The 12,623-nt window shown below is 38.7% G+C and overlaps 1 protein-coding gene across 5 annotated transcripts in view; it reads left to right on the top strand.

The window, feature by feature from the left end:
- The window catches only part of sema5bb (sema domain, seven thrombospondin repeats (type 1 and type 1-like), transmembrane domain (TM) and short cytoplasmic domain, (semaphorin) 5Bb), a 74,456-nt gene that overhangs the window by 16,981 nt on the left and 44,852 nt on the right, over positions 1-12,623 (top strand). The window contains exons 1-2 of one of the 5 annotated variants that reach the window (XM_046851936.1): positions 1,050-1,071; positions 6,572-6,630. The exons of 1 other annotated variant lie outside the window; for it this stretch is intronic. The gene's annotated coding sequence lies outside the window, so the exon portion shown is untranslated. Of the gene's footprint in view, positions 1-1,049; positions 1,072-6,571; positions 6,631-6,926; positions 6,946-8,268; positions 8,288-12,623 lie in introns of those variants that run through there. 3 more of the 5 variants (XM_046851930.1, XM_046851949.1, XM_046851957.1) reach the window with 3 other exon arrangements.

Genomic DNA, 12,623 nt, shown 5'->3' with positions numbered 1-12,623 from the left:
ACCACATGACTTTCTCCCATGACTCCTCTGGATCATCCAAATGTTCATTGGCAAACTTAAGACGTGCCTGGACATGTGCTGGTTTAAGCAGGAGAACCTTCCGTGCCATGCATGATTTCAAACCATGACGTCTTAGTGTATTACCAACAGTAACCTTGGAAACGGTGGTCCCAGCTCTTTTCAGGTCATTGACCAGCTCCTCCTGTGTAGTTCTGGGCTGATTTCTCACCTTCCTTAGGATCATTGAGACCCCACGAGGTGAAATTTTGCATGGAGCCCCAGTCCGAGGGAGATTGACAGTCATGTTTAGCTTCTTTTATTTTCTAATGATTGCTCCAACAGTGGACCTTTTTTCACCAAGCTGCTTGGCAAATTCCCAGTAGCCCTTTCCAGCCTTGTGGAGGTGTACAATTTTGTCTCTAGTGTCTTTGGACAGCTCTTTGGTCTTGGCCATGTTAGTAGTTGGATTCTTACTGATTGTATGGAGTGGACAGGTGTCTTTATGCAGCTAACGACCTCAAACAGGTGCATCTAATTTAGGATAATAAATGTAGTGGAGGTGGACATTTTTAAGGCAGACTAACAGGTCTTTGAGGGTCAGAATTCTAGCTGATAGACAGGTGTTCAAATACTTATTTGCAGCTGTATAATACAAATAAATAGTTTAAAAATCATATATTGTGATTTCTGGATTTTTTTTTTTAGATTATGTCTCTCACAGTGGACATGAACCTACGTTGACCATTTCAGACCCCTCCATGATTTCTAAGTGAGAGAACTTGCAAAATAGCAGGGTGTTCAAATACTTATTTTCCTCACTGTACATTGTGAGTGGCTTGCTCCAGTGAAACTCTATAACAAAGTGGTGCCTGCTAGCTTGAAGCTGGTATTCCCTTGTTAGCCGAGGTAATTAGCAAAGTCTAATTAATTATCTATATTTCAATCTACAAGCCTGGCCTGTGTTGCTGCTCAGTAAGTGTCACTCACCACTCTTACTTTCTGCCATGGCAGGGTCACTGGTTCATATTATCTCCTCCATCTACCCGTCTCGCAGGACTGTGACTCCATGCTGTGAGTGTGGTTGAATTGTTTTTCTTTGCTCAACTAGGCACTTTTTTAGGTCACACAAAGATTTCTGTTGTCAATTTAGTCTGCAACGTCAGCATAGTAAAGTCAATAGCATGTAAACATTTACAGGTACATTTAGAGTTACATTTATAGCATTTAGCAGACACCCTTATTCATAGCAGACTTACAGAAGAACTTTGTAGAGTCAAAAATAGACACGAGTCTAAAAAAAAGGTTGGAGAGATTTGTACAGTAACAAAAAAGTAAATATGTGTAATGTTTCATGTAAATGTAAAATGTTTTAGTTTGCAGATAAATAGATCAGTCTGTCTATCTAACATTTTCATTACCATGAACATAACCATGATAATCAAATGCTGAATATTTTAGTTTGTAAATACCCATCCTTCTATCTATCTATCTATCTATCTATCTATCTATCTATCTATCTATCTATCTATCTATCTATCTATCTATCTATCTGTCTGTCTGTCTGTCTGTCTGTCTGTCTGTCTGTCTGTTAGACAACTTAGATAACCTTTATAATCAAATGTAGAATATTTGGATGGAAGGACGGACGGACGGACGGACGGACAGACAGACAGATAGATAGATCTGTCAGTTCACCACTCATCCACCCATCTATCTGTCTATCTATCTATCTATCTATCTATCTATCTATCTATCTATCTATCTATCTATCTATCTATCTATCTATCTATCTATCTATCTATTTTTTTTTTATATATCTCTTAGATATTGTTTCGGGTAGATCTGAAAAAATGATATCTGTGCAAACAGGATTGTAATAAAAAGACCTAAACAGATACAGATATGGACAGTGGTATTGTGTTCCACTTCAGGTAGCAGCGTTAGTCAGCTTGCTCTTAAAGCAGGCGATAACAAAAGCTCAAAGAAAGAGATAATGATGAAACATGAACACAGGAGTTTGAGAGATGATCGTAGCTTGTCTCTGCTCTGTAATGCAGCCTTGGATGCTCTTATGCTCGTCTTATTTCCAGCTTGAGAGCAGACCAGGGCTTCTTTCATTCTCTCTTCTTATTTTTCTAAGAGGAAAAGACATCCTCCTTTTATTATTTGGCTTTGTGGTGCCTTGGGGCTGTTTGGTTGCACGGTTTGATAAAGCAGAATGGTATGAGGAAAGCTGAAATAGATGTGTGTTATCTGGATGATGTGATCGAAGAAAATTGCATGAAAAGATTACATTCCAATTTATTTCTATGAAATACCAAAAAAAAATTTCTTGCATTTTAAATTTATTGGCCGATTTCCAATCTTCGTACACTCCATAATTCTTTGGAAATGTGCGATGTAAGACGTGAAAAACGAGACAGCGAGCGAGCTGTGCGGAGTGAAGCTCACCTCTGTGTGAATGTTCCACATGCTCCTCGGTGTTTTTCACAGTTTCTAAAACAAACCTGTTTACTCTGCCAAATATCTTTCCACCTTTCCCGTGCGATTACGCGCCACTCGTGGAGACGCACTGTATCAGACCCGCCATGTGACCCAAGCCAAAGAGTCTCGTGTGTTCTTCGAGAATCTCTGATTGACAGCTCGCAGATCTGTTCACCGAGAATAACTTTTCTGTATGTCTCACTCTCACAGTAGTTTTATACACACACACAAACACACACACACCGAAAACTGTAACATATTGCCTTAAACTTACCTAGAGTTTGTAAAAGCAGGGAGGGAGCAACACGGAAGGCAGTTTACGTTATTTATTTTATTTCTTTCATTTCATACATAAAAATTTTTATTTCTTGGATCTGTTCATAATTATGTTTCCACGCACTCCTTCTCGTATACCTTTGAGATAAACGTCACTTGATTTCGCAAAAAAAGTTAAAAGCTAAAGCTCTAATTAAACCGTTTTGATGAAAATGTCATCATAAATGCAGTGGAATTCAACTTAAAACATTCTAACACAGTTCTGAATTAATGCTTTTGATACAAAGCCTGACAATTAATTAGGCTGCATGCAGTGTTTTATGTGCAAATCCTATTATTTTATACTTTTATGCTATCTTTTTCTAGGGTGTATATTTAAGTCAATGCTAAATTCATATTCAGAAGGGTGACTGCATGAACAAATTCATTTTTATTACTAAATAATGTTCGGAGACGTGGTGGATACGGTGCACACATATATTCACTCAAACACACTCATGAAGGGGGCCAGAATGAAATACGGGGCTAAGTAGAGTGCCGAAGACGACTTCTTCTTCTTCTACCTCTTTCGACCTCTCCCATTAGGGGGCGCCACACCAGATCATCCATCTCCATACCACCCCTGTCCTCTACATCTGCCTCTTTCAAACCAACTACCTGCATGTCTTCCCTCACTACATCCCTAAACCTCCTCCTTGGCCTTTCCTCCTTCCCGGCGGCTCCAACCATCTCAATCTCACCTCCCTCACCTTGTCTCCAAAACGTCCTACATGCGCTGTCGAATTCTATCAACATGTAAAGAAGTACAAGACAGACGGGATACAGAATAAAGATGCTTGCCATCGTCTCTTGGCTGTCAGTTAATTCAAATTTGAGGTTATGTTCTGTCCCGTTGTTATTTCTCAGGATCAGTGGCAAGCCGTTCATTTCACACACAGGCCTTCAGTGGTGTCCTGCCTGAATCGATGCACCTCCTAATATCATCGTTATGATGCCACAGCTACATAAACCATCAGTATTATAGAGAAACGCAGTATAACAGAAAGAAATTTTATACAGCGAGAATGAATGTCATTACTACAGCAAGAAAACCAATGAACACAATTCAACAAATCTCCTTTCACTGCAGCCACAACTGGGCCACCCTCCCCTTTAGCAGAGACTAGATCATGAAATGACCATGAGTTTTTGCAGTTTTCCTGGGGATTTGAAATTCAGGCAAATCGTGTTTTTTATGCAAATTCTATAATCGGTTCATGAAAAAGCGTAAGGACTTTTGCGCACTGTTTTTACTGACCTTTTCTCACGATGTCCAGTGTCTTGTAAATGTCCTTGTACAGTATCAGTGACCAAATTTATTTCTTCTCCTTTGTCAGTTGTTGTGGAATGGAAAAAAAAACAGCTAATAAATCCGCACAAATATATTTGAGCTTGTGCAGTTTGCTCCAGATGTGGCTTGCGAGCTCTGATTGGCACACTCTCTGACCATCTAATTAAAGGACATGAAAATGCAGATGTTTTTGGACGGCTGTGTCGGGGCCTCATCATGGTCAAAAAGCAACAGCTTCAGGCAACACAAAGTTTATACTGAAGCCCGCAGGGCTCATGGTGTTGGCCTTAGGGCAACACCAGGTGAAGGTTAGGCGACTCCTGTGTCAGCTTTCATTCATGTTCATACAGAAAAGCAGTCTATAGGCAGAAATTGTTTCAGAGAAGCTGTGTACTGTAGCACTTAGTCAACTTTGCCAGTTATAATAGACATATAATATTACAGGATTTCTGCTGGGTCTTTAAAAGTGTAAAAAGATTTCACGCTTAAAAATTCTTAAATGTTTAGTTCTAGGTCTTAAATAATTTTAAACAGGTCTTAGGCAGCACTTTAAATTGTTTTTGTTCGTACGTTTCCGTGTAATTCACTGTATCATGACTACAAATGAAACCAACAGCCAATCAGCTTTCTGTTGTTGGCGCTAATTGTTCCACAGGCGTAAAACGGATTTTATTATATTTTATTTTTTAGCTATGGCGAAGTGCAAGTTAAGCAATGCTTGCCTTGAAAGAAATTTGTTTAGGGATTGGTTACAGTTGCTAGCAAAGAGTTTGTGTGTGTGTGTTTTATATCATGATATACAGTAGGTCTTAAATTTAATTCTTAATGGTCTTACAAAGGTCCTAAAAAGTCCCCAAAATCTGACTTGGTAAAACCAAGGGTCAGCTACAGGAACTCGATTTGAACCTAGTAACCTTCTGTTGTATGTTTCGGGAGGTTGGAGAAAACTGGAAAACCAGGAGGAATCCCATGCAAATAGTAAAAGAAAACTGTACACTCACTGTTAGCTAAAGAGCTCTCTGTGTTGGTTAGATCAAAGCTGTAATGTCAATTTATGTGTGTGTGTGTGTGTGTGTGTGTGTGTGTGTGTTCTGGCATATTATTATCTTACATTAAATGAGTAGAAGCTATTTTAAATCTAAGAATTTTTAAGTGTATGATTGACAGGCTTGTGTGTGTAAAAGAGAGAGAGGGACAGAAAGAAACAAGGTCAGCCAAGGATTTCAGTTGTACTTCTAGCTAATGAGCAAGCAAAGATCTCACTCACTGAGAAGACACACACACACACACACAGACACACACACACACACACACACACACACACACACACACACACAGATACTTATTGGCTGCCAGCAGTGCCCAGAAAAGGCCAGAAGAATTTTAACCCTTTATATGCATAACATGTGTGTTTTTTGTTTACCAGTAAACACAGAGCCCTCTGTCCTGTCAGTCAAAAAAGGGAGGCGTGGCTTCTGTGTATGTCCCGTCAGTTCAAGAGAAGGCGGCGTGGCCTTAGTGCATATCCTGTCTTATCCTTTCAAGAGAAGGAGACGTGGGTTCTGTGCATGTTCTGCCAGTTAAAGTGAAGGAGGTATGGCCTCTGTGCCTGTCCTGTCATTTAAAGAGAAGAAGGCGTGGTTTTTGTCTAGTCCTGTCAGTTCAAGAAAAGGGGGCATGGCCTTAGTGCGTATCTTGTCATATCCTTTCAAGAGAAGAAGACATGACTTCTGTGTATGTCTTGTCAATTAAAAAAAAAGGAGTTTTAGTTCAGTTCAGTTTAAAGGAAGGGAGCGTGGCCTCTGTGTATGTTCTGTCAGTCAAATAAAGGAGGTGTGACTTAGGTGTATGTCCTGACAGTACCAGAGAAGGGGGCACGGCCTTAGTGCATATCCTGTCATATCCTTTCAAGAGAAGGAGGCATGGCTTCTGTGTATATTCTGCCAGTTCAAGGGAAGGAGGCGGAGCTTCTGAACACCTTCTGTCATTTTAAAAATAGGTGTGGCAACAGAAAGGAGGCGTGACCTCTCTGCATGTCCTTTGGTTCAAGTGAGGGAGGTTTAATGTCTTTGATGCTTTAAATCCTTCCATTTAAACATTATTAATGCAACAGATAATCTTAAAAAGAAACATGTGTTTTCTCTACACACACACACACACACACACACACACACACACACACACACACACACACACATACAGAGTTCATGTGCATTGATTAACAAATCCCCCAGGCCACCTAACCCCCTCTAGGATAAAAAGTTAACATTTTGTCTTTCATGAGACTTAGTGCTTCAGTGAACACACACACACACACACACACACACACACACACACACACACACACACACACACACACACACACAAGGCAGAGTAAAATATCACCATCTTTTCTCTCTCTCTCTCTCTCTCTCTCTCTCTCTCTCTCTCTCTCTCTCTCTCTCACTCTATCTCCCCTCTCTCTCTCCCTCTCCCCCACAGAGGTGTTGATGTGTGCTGGACGCTGTCCACTGGAACGAGTCCATGCTGATGCTCGGCTGGTGAGTGCACTGTTTTGTTTTTCCTCACTCATCTGTTCAGTTTTTCCCTGCTTTTCTTTCTCCTGTCTGTTTCTTCTGCTTTCAGTCTCTCTCCCGCCTTTTTACCTCTTTGTATCATTCAAAAGCTTCTTTTGATGCCTTGCATTCTTCCTCAGTTATATGCTTCTCTCTCTTTCTCTCTCTCTGTCATTTATTTTTTCTGTCTTTTTTGTTTTTCTATCTTTTACTCTCTATGTTTATGTAGATTGGTCTTCGACTCGTCCCCATTGTGTCTGGTTCTCTTTGTTCTCTCCTGTGTGTGCCCATTTGGATGGTGTGAGTGAGTGTGTGTGTTTGAATTGACAGAAACACTGTTTAAGAATGAATCAGTGTTGTCCATGTGGTCTCACGGCATTCATTTTCTCTCTCTCCCTCTCTCTCTCTCTCTCTCTCTCGCTCTCTCTCTCTCTGTAAACGAAACACCTGATCATATTTGATTTTGTCAGTTCTCACTCTGTCCACATTACTCAAGCAAAAAAAGCATACTACATCATATAATGTAAAAAAAAAAAACGGCTGAACTTTAAACCTGTGTTCTTCATGCAAGTGTTTTCTCTCTACATGTGCACAAAAGAAAACGGGGAAAGTAAAGAAAGCTAGAGTATATCTTGAGAGGAATACAGAGTCTAGTCTATTGTTGTTCAATATGCTAGCATAAAAAAAAAAATCCCTGTCCTAGTCAAGCAAAGTGAATTATGTATTATGTCACTTTCAATAGCTCTATCCATCAAGCAAGCAGAAATGCATGACATAATGGATGTACAATTTATATCGAAGAATAAAAAAGTCCTATACACAAGCAGGACAATTCATCATATTAAAAAACAACAGATGACTGGTGACAGGGTTTAAAAAAACAAGACATGCAAATGAATATCTTTTGCACATTAATCACATTGAACTTCATGTGATTATCGAATAATACCTATGGACCCTGAGAGACAGATTAGAGACCTGGATTTGAGTCCAGGTAAATCAGGGTTCCTCAACCACCGGGCCGTGGACTGGAACCACGTTCTGTATTGTTTTGGTCCCAGACTGCACAGAGAGAGAGAAGCTTTTTAATTCTTATTTTTTTCCATTTGACGGACTTTTGCATATTTTGAAAGATGACCACTTCCACCTACACTAATTTCTTGCACTTGTAGCTTAGTGGTAAAGGATCTGGGTTCAAGCCCTGGTATCACTAAGCTGCTACCCTTGGCACACCTGAACAAAGCCCTCAACTCTCAGTGCCCCAGGGGTGCTCTATCATGGATGACCCCTGCTTCCGAACATCGCTGGGATGTGCGAAGAACGAATTTTACTGCTCTGTAAAGTACATGTGACAAGTATAAAGCAACTTTCAGCCACATATTTTTTCCATGCATTGATACACACACACACACACACACACACACACACACACACACACACACACACACGTGGTATTGTCCCTCCCTTGAGAAAATATACTACAGTGGTTGCTAAAATGTGAGATGTGTACTCACTTTTGTGAGATATGCAATCATTTAAATTAATAATTAAATAATAATTTAATTAATCTTTAGATGAATGCTGGATTGAGCTGCCAGGCAGGAAGAAAAGAGGAAGTCCAAGGAGGAGGTTTATGGATGTGGTGAGTGAAGACATGCAGGTAGTTGTTTTGAAAGAGGCAGATGTAGAGGACAGGAGAGTATGGAGACGGATGATTCGCTGTGGGGAGGAGCCGAAAGAAGAATTAGAAATTAATAATTAAATCACATTATGTATATAATAGTTATATAATAGGCACATTATTTTGCTTAGTTATATGTTTAACCCTGTCGTGTGTTTGGGATGTTTGGGTCAGGTTTGTTCACTGAGTCCCTCAGTTGTATAAGATATTTTATTTAAAAATGATTTTGTATTTGATTTAATTTACGACAGGTTCATATTTAGAAGAATTATTTTAACATCATGCCAGTCACTGGGAATAATGTCAGCTCTGATTGCCTGACCCCAATCTGATTTAAAATAAACTCACTGACTCAGTGTGTTGCGGAAATACTTTCCGCCTCGACCGAAAGCTTGAATGACTCAACTGTTTTGCTGAATGAGAAAGGAGCAGGTCTGAGCCATTAGTGTAATTTAACTGATTTACTGAAGAATAGTGCAGAGAATCTTGGCTAGAACTGAAAGTTTCACTGACTCAGGTAAATCGTTGAATGTAATAGGAGCAACTATAACTTAGGACAAAAAGAGTCACAGACTCGACTGATTCGCAAATGCAGACTAAAATCAAACTCAATTACATAAAGATTTGTTGTTTCGAATAATTAAATAAATGAGGCAGGAGCAAATATTGGCTATAATTGAAAGATTTGCTCAATGAGAGGGTACTGGAAGGTTTATTGACTCAACTGATTCACTCTTGGATGAGGCTGAAAGAGTCACCTATTTAACTGATTCGCTGAATTGGAAAGGAGTTACTGAGTAAATATGCAAAGATTCACCGACTTGGTAAATTAGAGTAGGGCTTTTATTTGTCATATGTACATTATAGCACAGTGAAACGCTTTCTTCATCTATCCTTCTAGCTTGGCAGAGCACAGTGTCAGCTATGATTCAGCTAGAGCAAAGAGAGGTAGGGGGCTTTAACCCCCAACCTTCCGATCATTAACCCAGAGCTTTCACCACTGAGCTACCACTTCCCTGTTAGAGAAAAGCAAATCTCAGCCATGACTAAAAGATTCACATCATGTTTCTAACAATTCACCTATCATTTAGCACGAGACAGAAGCGAATATGACCAGGAGTGAAAGACTTGTTGACTTAACTGATTTTCTGGATGAGACCGTAGCAAATCTTGGCCATGACTGAAATGTTCACTGACTCAAGGAGTGTAAATCACATGACTTACACTATGTAGAAACTACAGATAATCTAAAACCAAAACTGCTTTATATTTGTCACATTTACATTGCAGCAATTCTTCTTTTGCATATTCCAGTGGTGATAGGAAGCTAGGGGCAGAGCACAGAGTCAGGCATGATACAGCACCCATGGAGCACAGAGGGTTAAGGCCTTGCTCAAGGGTCTAACAGTGGACAGTTGGGCATATCTGGTGATTGAACCCTGATATTCTGATTAGTTACCCAGATTCTTAACCACTGAGCTCCCACTTCCCCATGAACTGCACTAAGTAAAACATTGATTGTTCCTCGAGAAGCTCTGTGATTTCTGTTATGTAGCTTAATGTTGTTTTATGGAGCACCAGAGTTCTGGAGAAACGTTGTCTCATTTCACTGTGTACTGCGGCAGGTGTATATGGTTGAAATGACAATAAAAAGCTTCTTGACTTGTGTTTAGGAATATAGGTGTGGAAATGTAATGAATTAGCTTCAAGGCAATCGCAGTTTCTCTGTTATCAAAACAGACTGCAAGCATGGTCTCCTTTTTTTTTTTTAAAGATTATCATCAGTTACACGTTCATTGATAATGCTCTGTTGGTAAGGAGATAACACTTCTGTGCTCATGCTTACTCTGCAGAAATAACACAGTGTTTTACATTGGTGCAGATCTGAAACACACATTAACTGTGTACTAATGTGCTCTAATTTCTAGTTAATAATCCCAACAGCAAGTCAAACCCAAACAGAATGAACCTACTTATGCCAGCGAAACTTATTGGTGTAACTGTGAGGACATTTTAATATATCATTTACATTTATGACATTAGGCAGATGCCCTTCTCCAGAGCAACTTACATTTATCTCATTCATTTAACTAAGCAGCTGTGGGGTTAAGAGCATTGCTCAGGGGCTCAGGAGTGACAGTTTGGTGTGGCTGGGATTTGAACTCAGGACCTTCACTTTCAAAGTCAGATGCCTTTAACCACTAAGCTACCATCATACCTATGATTGAATTGGATATCATTCAAGGATAAAGGTGAATGAAAACATGGCTGAAACATCAATCTAATGTTAGCTACTCATAAGCTTCTCATTGATCTGGAACAATGCCCTAAAAGGCTAAAAAAGAATAAAATGTAATTTGTAATGGCTTTATTGGAAATTATATTGGTTTTAATGGAAACTATGATGGTGTAAACCAGTGGGCCTTTACTGGTCTATTAGGGGCATGCTATGTCTAGTGGATACCGTAGAAGAAACTCAGAACACACTGGGAAGCTTATAGATGGCCTGCTGGTATCTAATGGATACCAGTAAGGTCCAATAGGGCATTAAGCATCAAATATGTTTCTATATTGCTTTTTTTGTTCTGATGACGATTTAATGATGTACACAAACAGATTACATAATCTAAACCATTAATGGTTGATGGTTTGTAATGTTTTTCTGGTGTATACCATTAAAATTTCTTTGATGGTCCTGGGTGATGCTAGAAACCACTTTTCACATGTGCCTGCCTTCAGATCCGATTAGATATTACTTGCAAATAAATAGATTTTTAATCTATTGTTGCATGTAGGATGAAGATGAAGAACCATATCCAGTGTGTAATACACTCGGGGGAAAAAAATTCAAACAATAATTCTTCATTATCAATTATATTTAATACTGAATTGCTGAATTATGTACTTAGCTCTTTCCATCAATACAATAACAGCTTTTTCACCAGAGCTGTAATACTATATTACTTAATGTATTTAACTCAGGTTTCTGTCCCATGAGTTTAAAACAATTAACTGCTCAAATGATAAACTTTATTTTCAAATAAAATCCTTTTTTATGAAATGACAGTATACAATCTGATTTGGGAACGCTAATCATTTATGTTTAATGTGCTAATTAAAATTACATAAATTTAATTAAATGTCTGTTCAGAGATAAATAAGTTTTAATTTAAACCTTTGGTCTCTGCCTGTATCAGGATCCATAAATATGAGGTAAAAAAAAGAAAAAGATAAGAAATACAATCCAACCAATCAAAAACAAGGAGGTGTATTTCAATTTGTTTATTTCTGTATAGTGGCTTTGTGACAATTCAACTGAATTGAATTCAATTATACAACAGACATTGTCTCAAAGCATCTTTACATAATTAAATAGACTATGAAAATAAATAAGTCCCTAATGATTGAGGCAGTAGTGACAGTGGCAAGTAAAAACGTGCTGAGATGGTATGAGGAAGATGAACCAGAAAGCAACCAGACTCAAAAAGGAACCCATTCTCATCTGTGTGGCATCAAATATCCATTCATTGCTGGCTATCCATATTCCATCACTGCTGAGGTGATCAACTGTTCACTGATGAACACTAAGTGCAAAACTTTCAGGGTAATCATGGTAGTCCTGAGCCATTGTTGCAGACTGTTTATATTATTTTATGTCCCAAACCATCTTCATGGTTCTTGCATTTAACTCTCCACAGTAATCTTATTGATCTTTAGGATGTCTATGTGAACACCTTCATACAGTGCCCAATACTGAAAGCGCTATTCAAGTAAAACTGTATCTATTGAACAGTAATTGAATTGTATGTTGAGTGATGTTGAACATGGATAGCCTGCTTGCATGGAGAATGCTTTGGGGGCATGGCCTTCTGTGGGGTATTTCTGTAATTTATCAATAACAACATTCTTAAGCAACAGTAACTTTCACCATAACTTTGATAATACCCATAATTCATTACCTAGAATGTACCGAAAGTGAACAGTCCAGTCCAGTCCAGTGTTGTATTTGTATAACAGTACTGTGCAACATGCATTTCCTAGCTGTAATGTCAAAAAATACACCTTTAAACTAAGTTTCTGAGGTAATATTAATTAGCTAGATACACCTACAGGCCATACAATATATATTGAAATAAAGTTACCACAGGAGGTCAATGCTAGTTAGCTCTCTAACCCAAGCAGATATGTTTTTCTGCTTGTTGTTTTGAAATCTTATTTTAATAATTGTCTGAAGTGATCCATGATTCAAGTCAATGAGTCAAGTCAAATGGTCAGTGATGATCACTAAAATGTTTTT

This window comes from Silurus meridionalis, chromosome 1 (assembly GCF_014805685.1).
Source record: "Silurus meridionalis isolate SWU-2019-XX chromosome 1, ASM1480568v1, whole genome shotgun sequence".
In the NCBI taxonomy this organism is placed as follows: domain Eukaryota; kingdom Metazoa; phylum Chordata; class Actinopteri; order Siluriformes; family Siluridae; genus Silurus; species Silurus meridionalis.
This window is presented reverse-complemented; position numbering and strand designations above follow the sequence as displayed.